The sequence below is a fragment of the Eptesicus fuscus genome, chromosome 24 (genome assembly GCF_027574615.1).
Source record: "Eptesicus fuscus isolate TK198812 chromosome 24, DD_ASM_mEF_20220401, whole genome shotgun sequence".
Taxonomy (NCBI): domain Eukaryota; kingdom Metazoa; phylum Chordata; class Mammalia; order Chiroptera; family Vespertilionidae; genus Eptesicus; species Eptesicus fuscus.
The window spans coordinates 17,062,872-17,079,123 of record NC_072496.1 but is presented as its reverse complement, the minus strand read 5'-3'; the positions used below and the strand labels follow the sequence as shown (position 1 = coordinate 17,079,123).

The 16,252-nt window shown below is 48.1% G+C and overlaps 2 pseudogenes; both read left to right on the top strand.

The window, feature by feature from the left end:
* The first annotated feature begins 11,738 nt into the window (after positions 1–11,738).
* LOC129148252 (immunoglobulin heavy variable 3-30-like) lies at positions 11,739–12,232 on the top strand (annotated as a pseudogene).
* A 926-nt stretch (positions 12,233–13,158) lies between these two features.
* LOC103303980 (SRSF protein kinase 2-like) lies at positions 13,159–15,813 on the top strand (annotated as a pseudogene).
* Positions 15,814–16,252: the final 439 nt, after the last annotated feature.

Below are 16,252 nucleotides of genomic sequence, written 5' to 3'. Positions count from 1 at the left end.
AAACCTCCCTGAGGGAGACAGCAGGGCTGGGCTGCAGGGGGTGTTCAGGACATCAGGGGGCGCTCAGGACCCATAGATCAGAACATCCAAACCAGAAGCAGGAGGATGAGCAGGTTTACCCCTGGATCCTGTTGGAGGCTGAGTTTCCTCTTCATGTGACATTGGCTCCTGGACCTTCTTCCAAGTCATGTTCTGGACACAGACAGTTCAGCAGCAAAGAGCTGTCAGTCCTGATGGAGAAGAGAGGCCGCGGGGTGGCCATTGCCCGGCCCCCTTCATGCAGAGATGATAGCTGTGGGCCCTGTGCAAGGACAACAAGACTCCCGCCCACAGCAGCTTCAGAGGCTGAGTCTAAGGATGCCCACACACCAAGAGATGAGATGACCTGCAGCGTTGACATAACATCAGTCTCTGGAGACAGGGAGTCTTTAGCAGGTGCAATGGCCTCAGGGAGCCGGGAGGGGAACTTGCTCAGGATGAGCTGTGTCAGGGAGGGAGAACTATGGGGGTTCCTTGCTGGGCAGGGGCTGGAGTGGATGGACCCCTCCCAGGTACAGAGGAGAGACCACCAGGCTGCCTCATCTGCATGTCCAGATGTGGGCAGAAGTGGAGAAGGGAGGGTGAGGCTTCAAAGCTGCCAGATGTCAGCTCCAAACTTGGGGTCAGACTCCTGTGTCCACCTAACAATTGCAATAATAAGGGAAAGGGAGGGACTCATGTATTCGGAGTGGACAGCAACCAGCGATGATGGGCAAGTCAATAGGAACAAAGCAGGAGTAAGAGTGGGGTTTTGTTCTCACATTGACTGAAGCTTCCTCTGTCTGATCCTCAATTTGTACCAAATTTCATGGGTCAGCCTCTGCTTCCAGAATTGCAGCTTCTAGAGGGTTCTGAGCATCCGGAGTTAGATGTCCTGCACTGGAGCAGTTCTCAAAGGTGTGGATTCTGAATTGCTCTGTGAGCTGTAAGGTGTGAACTCGGGGGTTAACTGCAGTTTCATGATGGCCTTTATTGTTAAGACACATGATCAGGTCTCTTCAGGGGGTTCAAAAGCCCTTTTTTTCTGATATCTTGTTATTAGGTAAATATCAGTTAAGTGATTTTTAAAAAGATACACCTGCTCTGCACTTTGATCCTCCCTCCATCTGTAGTCTTAGCCCATCATGAGCTCACAGGCCCCTTCGCAGATAGTCAGCTTGCAGGTTCACTTCCTCCAGGGGCTCAGGTGGGAACTGGGAGAGCAGGTCCCAGAATGACTCTCTGTGACCAGGGGAAGGCCCATGTCCACACCCATGTCAGAACCTGCTGGTCCAGAGTCAGTGCCCATGTCCCTCTGGGAGAAGGTGAGTCCAGTGTCCTAGAGCCTCTCTAAGGTTCAGGACCTGGGAGACCTCCCTGAGCTGCTCCCTGTGGGAGGGGGTTCCTGCTGGGAGCAGTGAGGAGAGAGGAGGGACAGAGTGTGAGCCTGTCTCTGCTGTGTGGCCTGGGCTGTGTTCATGGGAGGCAGGTGCTCCCCAGCAAGACCTGTTCCCCAGAGCTGGACTGAGATAGGGGTGGCCCCTGCATGGTCACTGGCAGGGCCAGGGGACTCTCAGGAATGCACCCTTGCAGTCAAAGGGTGACCCAGCCCCACCTGTGACTCTCCCTGGAGCAAGCCTGACCTGTTCCACCTCCATCTAGGAGTGCAGGACCTGCAAGAGCACAGGCACATGAGTGCCTGCTCATTAAAGTCTGTTTTTGTATTGTGGGTGCATTTGATCAGTTTCCAAAGAAAGTCACATCCCGGCCTAGAATCCACATGTGGTCCCTGCCCATGTGCGATGTACAGGGAAGAGGGGCAAATGTGGATTTCATAGCAAAGAAAATCACCACTCGTGTGTGTGTGTGTGTGTGTGTGTGTGTGTGTGTGTGTGTGTGTGTATGTGATTTATTAAATAGATGTGCAGTGAGATTTGGCCACACACTGGGATATGAAGATGGGACCTTCAATGAGAGGAATCTAAGGACATAAGAGACCCAAGAACCCCCAGGAGCTTCTCAATGAAGGTAGGGTTGGCTGTGCCCATGCATCTGGCAGCCCTGAGGAAGGGCTCCTGGCTGCCCTCAATATAGCACTGCTTTGGGATCTCCTTGCAGAGCCATTGGGGATCAGTAAGGCCAGTTCACTCTGCCCAGAGATGTCAAAACCACACGGTGTCCCTGAGGGAGCAATCTGACCTCAGGGCACAGCCTTCAGTACTGGACAAGAGACACTGAAAGGTCAATGCCCTGTGAGTCCAGACAGGACCTTCCACTGCAGAGCCAGGGATGGGAAAACTCTCCAAAAATTCATCTGGAATAAAAACAGACCTCGAATAGCTGTAGCAATCCTGAGAAAGAAGAACAAAGTTGGAGGGATCACAATACCAGATATCAAGCTATATTACCAAGCCACAGTTCTCAATACTGCCTGGTACTGGCACAAGAACAGACATATAGACCAATGGAACAGAACAGAGAACCCAGAAATCAACCTAAGCCATTATGCTGAATTAATATTTGAGAAAGGAGGCAAGAGCATACAATGAAATCAAGGTAGTCTCTTCAATCAATGGTATTGGCAAATTTGGTCAGATACATGCAAAAAAATGAGACTAGATCACCAACTTACACCATACACAAAAACAAACTCAAAATGGCTAAAGGACTTAAATGTAAGATGGGAAACCATAAAAATCCTACAAGACTCTATAAGGAGCAAAATAGCAGACATATGTCGTAGCATTATCTTCACCGATACAGCACCTAGGGCAATGGAAACTAAAGAGAAAATAAACAAATGGGACCACATCAAAATAAAAAGCTTCTGCACAACAAAAGAAACCATCAACAAAACAACAAGAAAGCTCACTGCATGGGAGAACATATTTGCCAATGATATTTCAGATAAGAGTTTAATCTGAAAAATTTACAGAGAACTCATACAACTTAACAAAAGGAAGATAAATGATCCAATCAAAAAATGGGCAAATGACCTAAATAGACGCTTTTTGAAAGAGGACATACAGAAGGCCAGGAGACATATGAAAACTTGCTCAAGTCACTAATCATCTGAGAGATGCAAATCAAAACAACAATGAGATACCATCTCACATCTGTCAGAATGGCTATCATCAACAAATCAACAAAGGACAAGTGCTGGCCAGAATGTAGAGAAAAAGGAACCCTCCTGCACTACTGGTGGGAATGCAGACTGGTGCAGCCACTGTGGAAGACAGTATGGAGTTTCCTCAAAAAGTTAAAAATGGAACTCCCATTTGACCCAGTAATCCCACTTCTAGGACTATGTCCCATGAAACCGGAAACACCAATCAGAAAGGATATATGCACCCCTATGTTCACAGCAGCACGATTTACAATAGCTAAGATTTGGAAACAACCTCAGTGCCCATCAGCAGATGAGTGGATTAAAAAACTGTGATACATCTACACAATGGAATACTATGCAGCTATAAAAAAGAAGGAAATTTTTGAAACAGCATGGATGGAACTGGAGAGCATTATGCTAAGCAAAATAAGCCAGTTGGAGAAAGATAAATATCACATGATCTCAGTCATATGTGGGATATAATGGTCAACATAATTTGATGAACAAAAATAGATCCAGAGAAAAATGGCAGGGGAGGTGGGGAGGTTAGAGAGCAACCAAAGGAATTGTATGCATACATATTAGCATAACCAATGGACACAGTCACTGAAGCGGGCTTGCCTGGGGTGGGAATGGCTGGGGGGCTGGAAGGAGGGGATCAGCGGGGAAAAAGGAGACCTATGTAAAACTTTAGACAATAAATAAAGAAAATAATAATAAAATTGGACAACAGCAACTCTCTGTTCCAATGTCTGTGTGAGAATCTGTACTTTATCCAAGGTCACCAGTTATTAGAAAGCCTTGTGTCAACTTAGAGTTAGGCTTTTGGGATTTCAATTTTCCAATGACATCCAAGGAGATGCCTTGACATCCAAGGAGATGCCTTCTTTCTTTCCCTATAAAAAGTCATTGTGTGTGGACAACCACCTTTTCTATAGAAAATGAGAAGAACAATTATAAATAAGAAAATAGTAATGATGATGATGATGATTAATATGATGCACAATGAGGCAAAGGGGAGACTTATATAACACTTCAAACAATATAGATTTCTTAAAAAAAGAATCACACACATTAAAAAAGATGATGACTAGAGATTGAGGGTCTTCGTCTAATGAAATATGGCTCCTCATATAGACACACCATCACCATGGCTCCTCTTACCTTTAAGTGCTGAGAGATTTCATAAAAGGGGCCCCGATGAATTAGGCAGCTTTGGTGATTCAGGGTGAGACCAGATCAGTAATGACCACAAAGGTTTCCAAGTGCACATCCCTGGACCTGGGAGGTGTTACCTTCTAGAACAGAGACACTGTAAGAACGTGCATATAGGAAACAGGGAACCCCTTCCCACCAGTTTGCAATGACAGGTTCCTTATTTCTCTTGATCCCGGCCTACAAGATTTTTAATGATTTTATATCTAACAACTCCTGCTCATAATTATTCAGGTATTTCCTATGATGATACAAGCTGTCTCTACCATGCCCTGCACGTCCTACTGGGCCTTCACTAGAGGAGGCTTTAAACCCATATGTCCCATAACTCTCTGTCCATGAACATCAGGTTCATTTCTGTCATGTGCCTCAAAATAGTCCAGTTTCCTCCTCTCACCCAGATCCACAGTCACATCCAGATTTATGGGTAGCTTCCCAGCAGCGCTCCCTTCAGGTACCAGAACCTGCTCCAGTTCCTGTAGATGCTGTAGCTAAATTACATGGACAGTGGAGGTTCAGCATTTCCTGGTAGTTCTCTGTAAAATCTGCCAAAACAGGTCCCAATAAAGAAAATATTGTTAAATTATACTTGGTTAAAATTAAAGCATTTTTCTCCCAAAGATTCCATTGAGCAAATGAAAACACACACATAAATATGAGGAATATATTTTTAAATCATATATCTTATGGGATAATGTAAATATATATATATATCCTATATAATAATAGACAAATATGCAAATTGACCATACCTCCGACACATCCACAAGCCACGCCCACAAGCCACGCCCACCATCCAATCAGAGCGAGTATGCAAATTAACCCAAACCAAGATGGCTACAGCCACAGAGAGCAAGGTTTCCTAGGTAACAGAGGAAGCCAAGCTTTCTGCCAGCCGTTGCAGGCGTAAGCCTCCACTCAAGCTACAAAGTTTCAATTATAGAAGGTAAACAAATTCAAACAAATGGCAGCAGAATGGAGCTTGAGAGAGCAGGCCAGGGTTGCCGCCGGCAACAGGGGAAGCAAAGCTTTCCACACTCCCTGGCCAGGCCCACCTGCTTAAGGCAACAAAGTTTCAATTATAACCCCAACACAAATGCCTGCGGGCCTCGGAGGGAGCCCCAGGCTTGGCTCTGCTCCAGGCTACAAAGTTTCAATTGTAGAAGGAAAATAAATTCCAGATACCAGGGCCTCCGCTTGCGTTGCCAGGGGGCATGGCCTGCCTGCAAACCACCACAGGCCCCTCACTCAGGCCGACCCACGCCCCAAGGGTACCCCACCCTGATCAGGGACACCCTTCAGGGCAAACCAGCTGTCCTGCCCCCATGTGGACACAGGATGGCCACCACAAGATGGCCAGCAGGAGAGGGCAGTTGGGAGGCACCTGGCCTGCAAGGGAGGGCAGTTGAGTGGGACCAAGCCTGCAAGGGAGGGCAGTTGGAGGTGATCAACCCTGCAGGAGAGGGCAGTTAGGGGTGACCAGGCCGGCAGAGGAGGGAAGTTGGGGGCAAACAGGCTGGCAGCAGAGTGGTTATGAAGGTGATCAGGCTGGCAGGCAGAAGCGGTTAGGGGCAATCAGGAAGGCAGGCAGGCAAGCAATTGGGAGCCAGCAGTCCTGGATTGTGAGAGGGATGTCCGACTGCCTGGCCCAGTGCATGAAATTTGTGCATGGGGTGGGGGAGGTGTCCTTCAGCCCAGCCTGCACTCTCTCCAATCTGGAACCCCTCAAGGGGTGTCCAACTGCCCATTTAGGCCTGATCACAACAGGCAGTCGGACATCCCTCTCACAATCCAGGACTGCTGGCTCCCAACTGCTTGCCTGCCTGCCTTCCTGATTGCCCCTAACCACTTCTGCCTGCCAGCCTGATCACCCCCTAACCACTCCCCTGCCAGCCTGATTGATGCCTAACTGCTCCCCTGCCAGCCAGTTTTCCCCTAACTGCCCTCCCCTGAAAGCCTAGTCAACCCTAACTGCCCTCCCCTGCAGGCCATGTCACCCCTAATTGCCCTCCCCTGCAGGCTTGGCCCCCCCCAACTGCTCTCCCCTGCAGGCCTGGGTCCCCCCATCTGCCCTCCCCTGCAGACATGGTCACCCCCAACTTCCCTCCTCTGCCACCCTGGTCACCCCTAACTGCCCTCCCCTGCAGGCTGGATTGCCCCCATCTGCCCTCCCTTGCAGGCCTGGTCCCTCTCAACTGCCCTCCCTGGCTGGCCATCTTATGGTGGCCATCTTGTGTCCACATGGGTACAACCATCTTTGACCACATGGGGGAAGCCATCTTGTGTGTTGGAGTGATGGTCGATTTGCATATTATTATTTTATCAGATAGGATAGAGGCCTGGTGCATGGGTGGGGGCCAGCTGGTTTGCCCTGAAGGGTGTCCCGGATCAGGGTGGGGGTTCTCTTGGGGCTTGGGGCGTCCTGGGTGAGAGGCCTGTGGTGGTTTACAGGCCAGCCATGCCCATCGGCGACCCAAGTGGGGGCCCTGGTATTTGGGAATTATTTATCTTCTATAATTGAAACTTTGTAGCCTTGAGTGGAAACCAAGGCAGGCCAGGGTTGAGGAAGTTTGGCTTCCTCCATCATGGGGGGCAACTCAAGCCTCCTGTTCTCTCCAGCTCAATGGCTGGACCATTTTTGTTAGGATTTATTTATCTTCTATAATTGAAACTTTGTTGCCTTGAGTGGAGTCCTGGGCCGGCCATGGTGTGCAGAAAGCTTGGCTTCCTCCATTGCCGGAGAAACTTAGTCTCCTACTCAATCCGTGGCCGCAGCCATCTTGGTTGGGTTAATTTGCATACTCTCTCCTGATTGGCTGGTGGGCTTGGCTTGTGGGTGTAGCGCAGTGATGGTTAATGTGCCTATTACTATTTTATTAAATAGGCTATATACATTAAGGATGTTATATGTTTGTGGGAGAGTCCAGCACCCTCTGACCAGATTGACCTACCAGGAGAAGGACAGAAGGAGGCTGGAGTGAGGGATTACTCTCAGGGTTGAGGTTTCCTTTCCTGTGAGAAATTCTATGGTGGGAATTCTCTTTACTCCCTCCCTCTGAGCCCCAACATCACTGAAAACACTAGCCTGAGGAAATAGATTAATCTAATTACATCATCATTTCAACATAGGAATGATTCTGAGTTTTGCACATTCATGATCACTGATTTTATTTCTTGTCTTTATCCACATAAAGCCACGACTCTTTCTGTTGTAACTAGTCCACAATTTCCTCTTATGCTCAGAAATTTAGACCATTTTTTAATTTAATTCCAATGTGCTTCATGACCCGTGTGGTCCCCTTTCCCTGACTTGCATGGTGAGTGAGGTCAAAGGAAGAGATGCCTCTATACGGGCCCCAGAATGACCAGGGAATTCAGACCTCAGGCCCTGCACTTATAGGAAAGGCTGCCTCACATGCAAATTTCTCTTCAAGCTCCAGGATAAATCCTCTTTTGGTCTGTGCAAGCTCACAGCTCTATCCTCACTCAGGGCTGAGGTCTCTGGGAAGGCAAAGCTGTGGTCTAGAAGAAGATGAGACTGCTGGGTCTTCTCCTGTGCCTGCTGACAGCCCCCCTCCCCCCAAGGTGAAGGTCTCAGGGGTCAGACAGGGGTCATGAGATGGCGGTGACATCACTTGACAGACTTGGGCTTATGGTCCTTGTCCCCAGGTGTCCTGTCCCAGAAACAGCTGCAGGAGTCGGGGCCAGGAATGGTGAAACCCTCACAGACTCTCTCCCTCACCTGCACTGTCTCAGGTTACTCCATCACCAGTAATTACTGCTGGGGCTGGATCCGCGAGCCCATGAGGAAGGGCCTGGAGTTTATGAGGTGCATATGGTATGATTCAGATACTAAATACAGCCCCTCCATCAAGAGCCGAACCTCAATCTCCAGAGACAAGTCCAAGAACCAATTCTCCCTGCAGCTGAGCTCCTTAACCATCAAGGACATGGTCCTGTATTACTGTGTGAGATACACAGCGATGGGAAGTCAGTGTGAGCCCAACACAAAGCTCCCTGAGGGAGGCAGCAGGGCTGAGCTACAGGGGGCGTTGCGGACACCAGGGGTTGCGCAGGACCCACAGCACAGAGAGCAGCCCTAGGAGGAGGGGAAGAGGGGGATGGGAAGGGAAGGACCTTCCTGTTGGGCGCAGGGATTTCCTCTCAAGCTCTCAGCTGCAATGAGGGTGATAATTGCTCTCTCTCTCTCTGTGGCTCTAATTCCTCATATTCTCTCTGCAGACATCAGAGAAGGAGGTAACATTGCCATTTTCAGACGACATATCAGCAGTGACTGGGGAATCTCCTCACCAAGTCCCTGTATGTCAAGTCATTCTTTCTTCAAACAGTGAATCGAGCTTTAAAAAAAAAAAAATTAAATATGTACTTTGTGTCTCAGTGGTTCCACTAGAGGTGTTGGTCCCAGAAGAATGAATCTTTATGTCCATACAAAAGTATATGCCTGTTATGTCCCGTACACTAAATAGTTGTGAATTCAATTTGCCATCATTGCGCATACCTAGGTATGCATACTCTCCCATCCCATACCCTGTCTCTAGTCCCCTCATCAGGGTCCTTATGTTATCAGTTGTGAATTTAGGTCCTATAAGCCTTGCTGCAGGTCAAGCTGGTTCATGTGTGAGTCCTGTGGGATGCTGACCCCAGGGCCCCTCTTACAGTCACATATCTGGGGTCACAGTTATCAGGGCGGCCCCACCAGCTGTGGAGCATGCTGATGGACAGGCCCCTCAGTGCTAGAGCAAATGGCAGTCTGAGAATTGCCAGATGACTGGTCACTCCCAATGCCACCACTGTCCGCAGTGACCACAGCCTAGATATTCAGTCAATATCTGCGAGGCCAACATTACAGAATAGATTAAGGAGGATGGAGAGGTGAGTCCACATTGGAAACACGTTAATGAAAACCATAATAAATAGCCAGTATCACTGGAGAAAGTCGGGGACTGTGTTTCAAATGAGCAAAACTCTTGGTTCTCCCATTTGAAAGGATGATTCTGTGTCTTGGCAAATCCACTGAGACTAGAATTGTCAGCCAGCACCTGGTCCCATTAAAGACCTTCCATAAATAGGCATATCTCAATTCAACAGGAGACAGTCCCACTGTGGCTTAGTGTCTTGTTCTGCACAGCATCCTCACAGCTTTCATCCCCACTGACCACTTTCAGCTTCTGGAATTAATTTCTCCCATTCACTTTCTGAGTAATCTCAACTTTCTATCTTTATCAAGTCCTTCTCATGGATCCTTTGTATTTGCCTGTATTTAATGTTAACTTTCCTAGGAGCTTAATCTAATTACACATACTGGCAATATTCTTAAGTAAGTCCATTGTAAACTCCTATTTAATGCATTAGTATTTAGAGTGAGTCCTCAGCTCCAAGCAAGGAAAGCTGATCTGTGGGGTCAGAGGTTGGGGAGGTCAGAATTCAGTGGTCTGACCTGCTCCATCCAATACTGATCCAGTGTTCCCAGTGCCCTCTCCATTCATATCAGGGTTTCCCTAGCTTGGGCCAGGGAGGCTGCCCCAGCCCCTCCCTCTGAGGACTTAAGCTCCTATAGAACTGACACCACACCAACCTGTCACCATGGGATCCCCTCCAGCCATTGAAAGGGAATCAGCTAATTCAGGCACAGGCTCCCAGGGAGAGGAGAAATCTCTCCTGACCAGAACTGACCCTGTGCCATGGGTGTGCTATGGCTATTGGACGGCTTGTTATGAGAATTTCCAAGATGCTGACGTCTGATCCCGACAGGAGATCCCACATGAGATCTTCCAGGGTTAGTGACCTGGTGGTTGTGGAGGGGCAAGAGGTGCACAACGGGAACACTGTCATGGGTCCTAGTCTTACCATGTCACTCAGGTTTCCTTGTCACTCAGATTCCTGTCACTGAGATGTCCTGTCACTCAGATTTCCTGTGTCACTCAGATTTTTGGAGAGCAGCAGCCTAGTAAGAACTGCTTGAACCAGAGGATTCATGGCATTACCTTCCTGAAGACACTCTCAGCCTCCCTGAGCCTGACATCCTGTCCCCGAGAACACCCTCCAGGGCCCTGTCAGAGTACACATCACAGGGAAGCAGGAGGAGAGCACACAGGTGCACACAGGGTTAGAGAGGAAGAGTCTCCACCACAGGTACGATGACAGCCTGCAGAATGTTCTTTCAGTCTCCACAGTCTTCCCCTGAAGTGGGTGATAAGTCCCTGGTCCCAGAAAGGGATTTGTCCACAGTTGGCACATTTAGGGATCCATGAGATCGAGGATGTGACTGCTGCCTTGTCCTGGGAGTGCTCACAGCTCTGTCCCAGCTGCAGAAGAAAGCCTTTCTGTGCAGGTAGGGACATGTGAATGCTGTTCATTTGGGGATATGGTGGCAGCTCCCAACAGGCGCAGAGTGAGTCTAGCCTGGGCAGGGTCTGCTCCTGTCTCTATTGAATTCAACACCAGAAGGAAAATTGTATCATCCAAATGCCTGATGAAGGCCAGGTGATGCCAGGACATGGCCCCTGGGGGCTCTGGGTTTAGGTCTTCCCAACTAACAGCCACACCCAGCAGCCTACTCCCCAGAGTATTGGACAGATTTAGCGAATCCAGAGGCTCCTGGAGTTTCCTGGAGGGGCAATGACAGATGCCACATCTGACCCCAGGTCCAGCTGCAGCCGTGACCATTATCGCTGACCTCCTAACACCCATATGGAGATGTCCATGCACATCAGGGCTGGAGTGGGCCTCAGGCCTCTGATAATATAGTAGACAGACAGGGACTTTCGGGTTCACAATAGTGGTCCTGGGTCCAACACAGACCTCAGGTGCATGTGACAGACCTGGGGTAACCTGACTCCCCTTATGTGACCACCTCTAAGATGAAGCATGGCCTTCTCCCTGGTAGTGAGAACTCTGAGGCCACAGGTGGACCCCATCCTGAAGTGGGGGAAACACCACAGCACAGACGCTCATTCATGCTCTCATCTCATATCAGGGTTCTGCACACTCACTGGGCAGGTTCTGCTCTGCCCTGGGGTTAGTTTATGGGGACAGTGGGGGACAGTGGGGAGTGCTCAGCCCAGATACTGGGCTCACTGTTACCAGATGTGGACACTTGGCAAATCTCCAAACCTCCTTATGATTCTGTATTAGTTACTGACATGGTATCATGACCAGAATTCTAACTCAGGACACTTGCTCCTGAATGAAGGCACTGCCCTCACTGTATGTCTCCAACCCCAGAGAACCCTCTAGAGCAGTAGGACATGCAAATAGGGCCCCCTCTGCTCATAAAACAAGCCCAACCCTGACCCTGCAGCTCTGGGACAGGAGCCCAGCCCAGATCCCCAGGTGTCCCCATTCCCTAATCAGGACTGAACACAGACCACTCACCATGGGGTTTGGCCTCAGCTGGGTTTTCCTTGTGGCTCTTTTAAGAGGTAATTTATGGAGAACAAGAGACACTGAATATGTGAGTGGATATGAATGAGAGAAACAGTGGACATGAGAGAGTTTCCTGACCAGGATGTCTTTGTGTTTGCAGGTGAACAGTGTAAAGTGCAGCTGGTGGAGTCTGGGGGAGGCTTGGTGCAGCCTGGGGAACTCTGAGACTCCCCTGTGCAGCCTCTGGATTCAGCTATGACATGAACTGGGTCCACCAGGCTCAAGGGAAGGGGCTGGAGTGGGTGGCAGTTTATGGAGTGATGGAAGTCAGAAATACTATGCTGACTCTGTAAAGGATCGCTTCCCATCTCCAGAGACAATGCTGAGAACACGCTGTATCTTCAAATGAATGGCCTGAGAGCCCAAGACAGGACCTTGTATTACTGTGCCAAACACACAGTGAGGGGAAGTCAGACACAAACCTCCCTGCAGGAGAGGATGTGACCACCAGGGCATGTTCAAGATCCCTAAACACAAGGACCAGCCCAGGAGCAGGTGGAGTTGGAGGTTTGGGCTGGTTTCCTGTGTGGTTTCCTCTTAATGTCACAGTTTCCCTCAGGGAACTGCTGGATTCTATGCTTACCTCTGCAGTCTCTGAGTTTGAAAGTTTGTTGTAATGAAATACAATTTTTTTGCTCAAATGACAATTAATGATCTAACTAGAGACCTGGTGCATGAAATCATGCATGGTTGGGATCCGGCTGGCCCTGATGGCAGTTATGGGGGTTGGGCTGGCAGGGGGAGGGGATGCAGAGGTTGGCTGGCCAGCCCCGCCCCTGATCAGGGTGGCAGGGGGGGGGGACAATCAGTGGCAGGGCCGGCCAGGGGGAGGAGTTGTAGGCAATTTTGGGGGTACCATCAGGGCCCCCACTAGGCTGGTTGGCCACTGCAGTGCATGTCATAACAATTGGTCGTTCTGTTTGTTCCAGTAGTTCTGCTGTTCCGGTTACATGGCTTTTATATATATAGATAGATGTTCTGACCCAGGTCATCTAAATCTATTCAGAGGCTCTGCTCACTCGACAGTGCAGCTCAGCCCCAACCAGCTCAGGTCCCAGCCATCCAGTAACAGAAGACATGTGTGCTGGGCAGCAGGCTTCAGAGGAGTGTGACTCCAAAGTTAGAGAAGAAGAACCCCGGTGGTGAGGTTTACTCACTTGTCATCATGTTCATAGCACCAATAGCAGGTGACACCATCAAGAGGAGGTAGAGGGACCCACTGTACCTTGGAGTGGATGTGCAGGCTGATCATGTCTCCCACACAGAGGGCCCTTGGATAGGTTTATTACATAACTTGCACATCTACTGTGAGCAGGGCAGACTTTTCAGCCAGTCAGAAATGGCTGCCTGTCTGCTTATTCACTGTCGGGATGAGCTCCTGGAAGGTGCTGGCCATTCAGTCCAGAAAGCAGAGGCCAAAAAGAGAAAAAAAACATCCAAAATAATAAAAATGAGTGACTACTGGGAATACTATGGTGGAAAATAAGGTGCCGTGCAGATTGAGTAAAGGAAATGAAATAAAGCAGAAGATTGAGCTGATGTCAGTTAACTCTGAGAAGTGCCCTCTTCAGAAAGGCCAGAGACTCAAAAGAAAGCTCTCTTAGTTCCTCCACCACCACCTTCACCAGCACTGTCACCTCTGCTAGACCCCACGCCCCCAGATCCAGAGGAGGAGACCCTAGGTTCAGATGATGAGGAGTAGGAGGACCCCACAGACTAATGCAAAGGTGGCCAACATCCTGTGAAAATGGAGAGCTTTTCAATGGCCAGTATCATGTTATTAGGAAGCTAGGATGGAGGCCCTTCTTTACTGTCTGGCTGTGCTGGGACATGCAGGGGAATAAAATTGTTGCAATGAAAGTTGTAAAAAGTGCCCAGCATTACATGAAGACAGCCGTGGATTAAATAAAATTGCTCAAATGTGTTCGAGTAAGTGATCCCAGTGACCCAAATAAAGACATGGTAGTACAGCTAATTGATGACTTCAAGATTTCAGTCATGAATGCAATGCATGTCTGCAGGATCTTTGAAGTGTTTGGCCACCAACTCCTCAAATCGATCATCAAGTCCAACTATCAAGGCCTTCTTTTACGTTGTGTGAAGAATATTATTCGACAAGTACTCCAGGGGTTAAATTATCTACACAGTAAATGCAAGATCATTCATACTGACATCAAGCCAGGGGACATTTAAAATATATATATATTAAAATATATATATATATATATTTGATTTTTTGCACAGAGGAAGGGAGGAAGGGAGAGGGATAGAGAGTTAGAAACATTGATGAGAGAGAAACATAGATCAGCTGCCTCCTGCACACCCCCTACTGGGTATGTGCCCACAACCAAGGTACATGCCCTTCACCAGAATCAAATCTGGGACTCTTGAGTCTGCAGGCTGACACTCTATTCACTGAGCCAAGCCGGTTAGGGCAAGCCACAGGACATCTTGATGTGTGCAGACGATGCACATGTGACAAAAATGGCAGCTGAGGCAATGCAGTGAGTATGGCTCCACAGCATGGAAAAATTTCTAAAAACAACAAGAAAAAAATGAAAAAGAAGCAGAAAAGGCAGGCTGTTACTGGAAATGTGTCTGCAGGAAATAGAATTGGAGCGCAAAACCAAAGGAAAATAAAAGAAGAAAACATCACATCAGCCATACCTTCCAATGAGCAAGACGATGAATACCGCCCAGAGGTGAAACTAAAAGCAGCAGCTCTAGAGGAGGCTGCTGAGGGAGAGCTTGTGCTTGACAGCGGTGAAGCTGAGGACAAGGAAGCGAAAAGATGCTGAGAAAGGAAACATTTAGAAGGATGAAGACGATGGTGAACAGGAGCTTGGGAAAATAGACCCCACCTGGGTAGAATCACCCAAATCCAATGGCCACATTAGGAACAGCTGTTTCTGCTGCAGCAGCACTTGGGTGATGAAGATGATGATGATGAAGATTCCCCAAACCCCAGGAGTATAACCTTGATGCGCCAAACACAGAAAGTGGTTACACATACAGCAGCTCCTATGAATGATTCAATGGTAAATTGCCAAATGGACGGCATAAAATTCCCAAATCACAGTTTGCAGAGTTTTCCACATCATTGTCTTCTGGGCCCTTAGAACCTGTGGCTTGTAGCTCCACGCTTTCTGAGGGATCCCCACTTATAGAGCAAGAGGAAAGCAGCCCATCCCATGACAAGAGCAGGATGGTTTTGGCCTCCAGCACTGGGAATTGCCAAAAACCAAAACACGGGCAGCGGACTTACTGGTGAATCCCCTGGATCCAAATAATTCCGATAAAGTTCCGAGTTAAAAATTGCTGACCTGGGAAATGCTTGTTGGGTGCATAAACACTTCATAGAAGACATCCAGACACATCAGTACAGATCCATTGAGGTTTTATAAAAATTTTATTTTATTGTTTAAAGTATTACAAATAGCAGTACCTATGTCTCCTTTTTCCCCCATTGTCCTCCCCCAGTTCTCCCCCATTCCCCCCAGCACATGCCTTCACTGCCACCCCCAGTGTCTTGTGTCCATTGGTTAGGCTTATATGCATGCATACAAGTCCTTCCATTGATCTCTTACCCCCTTCCTATCCTCCCCTGCCTTCCCACTGTAGTTTGCCATCAGGGTTTTAATAGGAGCACAACTGCTGACACCTGGAGCACGGCATATGTGGCATTTGAGCTGGCGACAGGAGATTATTTGTTTGAACTGCGTTCTGGAGAGGACTATTCCAGAGAGGAAGATGACAATCCCACATCATAGAGCTGCTAGGCAGCATCCCAAGACACTTTGTTCTACCTGGAAGATACTCGCAGAATTCTTCAATCATAGAGGAGAACTGCGGCACATCACCAAGCTGAAGCCCTGGAGCCTCATTGATGTACCTGGGGAAAGTATGGGTGGCCCCATGAAGATGTTGCACAGTTTACAGATTTCCAGATTTCGATGTTAGAAATCGTTCCAGAAAAACAAGCCTCAGCAGGCAAATGCCTTCAATATCCTCGGCTGAATTCTTAGCAGATTCTACAAATACAGTATTCTGAGCTAGCTAATGTTTTCCAGTACATTGGACCTAAAGAATGACTCATTTTTTTTAACAGTATTACAAGTGAGCTGGCTTCATCCTCAGACCTTTATTTTGCTTTGATGTACTGTTGTTTGACATTTTGCTTTTGTGCAATATGGCCCTGGGGAAGGGTAGTCTTTTATCTTCAGCTTAGTAGCTTCCTGACCCACTTTCTTCTGGAAACAATACCATGTCTCTAAGCATTGTTTCTTGTGTTTTGTGACATCCAAATGTCAGTAATTTTAAAAAGAAAAATATTTCCCCCTTGTGTTTTGGCACGTTTTGTTACTATATATGAATACATATTTTAACCAAATACTATATAATTTACAATCTTAAGAAATTATCAAGTTGGAACCAAGAAATAGCAAGAAAATGTACAATTTTATC